The sequence below is a fragment of the Pygoscelis adeliae genome, unplaced genomic scaffold (assembly GCF_000699105.1).
Source record: "Pygoscelis adeliae isolate BGI_AS28 unplaced genomic scaffold, ASM69910v1 Scaffold582, whole genome shotgun sequence".
Classification (NCBI taxonomy): domain Eukaryota; kingdom Metazoa; phylum Chordata; class Aves; order Sphenisciformes; family Spheniscidae; genus Pygoscelis; species Pygoscelis adeliae.
In genome coordinates, this window is record NW_008824281.1 from 58,257 (window position 1) to 59,568 (window position 1,312).

Sequence of the window (1,312 nt, forward strand, 5' to 3'; positions counted from 1 at the left end):
CAAATCCGTGTACGCAAGCAAAGCAAAACAAGGAATTCGTTCACTCCTCCCCGGCGGCAGGCAGGTGCAGCCATCCCCAGGACAGCAGGGCTCCGTCACGCCTAACGGTGACTTGGGAAGACAAACGCCATCGCTCCGAACGTCCCCCCCCTTCCTTCTTCTTCCCCCAGCTTTACATGCTGAGCACGACGCCATATGGTGTGGGATATCCCTTGGGTCAGTTGGGGTCAACTGTCCCCTCCCAACTTCTTGTGCCCCCCCAGCCTGCTCGCTGGTGGGGTCGGGTGAGAGGCAGAAAAGGCCTTGACTCTGTAAGCACTGCTCAGCAGTAAGGAAAACATCCCTGTGTTATCAACACTGTTAAAAAAAAAAACATCCCTGTGTTACCAACACTGTTTCCAGCACAAATCCAAAATGCAGCCCCGCACTAGCTACCGGGAAGAAAATTAACTCTATCCCAGCCAAAACCAGCACAAGGGGAAACCCCTGCCCCATTCCCTCCCGATTCCCACAGGGTCCTGGCGACGTGTGCCCAAAAGCAAATGGCACCGGGGACATGCACGGATGGATTTACCCCGCGCTGCCTCCGCTTGCTCTTGCTAAGCGGAAAATTCAGCGCTGCATCCCGATAAAGCAGGCGGTGCAGCCAGCTGGAGCTGCGGGAAGATGCTCGGAGCCTGGGGATTTGCTTTGGGCTCCCTGGTTTTGGGGGATGCAAGCTCAGGCCGGCACCGGAGGAAAACCGTAAAGCAGCCGGAGGGGTTTGCTACGGCCCCATAAACTTGGGGGGGTCTGAGCCCCCGGGGAAGGTGAGGTCCGTCCCTGCAGGTCCGGGCTGGGATTTTGCTCCCAGATCAAGGAGTTTAACCTGTTTCCCAGCCTTGGGAAAACACAGCCCCGCAGGGCAACAGCCCGGTTTTAGCACAGGCAGCGGAGAAGGTTGCAACCCTGCAATCCCTTCCCTCATCCGCCCTTGCAGCCCCTTCCCTCGTCCCTCCGTCCTTCTCCCAGCCCCTTCCCTGCACCCAGCACCCTTTCTCCCTCCCCGAGCCCCAGCCCAGAGAGCAGCCGACGCCGGCGAGGTGTTTGAGCCCAGCCCGACCACGAGCCATGGCAGGGAGGAGGATTATTTGTCTGGCAAAAAGCCACCACTGCCACCACCTACACAATGCCACCCACTCCCGGGCGGATTAGGTGACCATTCAGGAGCTGCTTTGACTTAATCGCTAAGCAAACAAACCGATCCCTAGGATTTCTTTTTTTTTTTTTATTTTATTTTATTCTTTAAGCAAGAATTCAAGGGCTGCATCTC

At 56.9% G+C, this 1,312-nt stretch overlaps 1 protein-coding gene across 1 annotated transcript in view; it reads left to right on the forward strand.

Moving 5' to 3' along the window:
• Positions 1-1,312, forward strand: part of IL12RB1 (interleukin 12 receptor, beta 1) — an 11,813-nt gene that overhangs the window by 7,294 nt on the left and 3,207 nt on the right. The gene's annotated exons all lie outside the window — the stretch shown is intronic.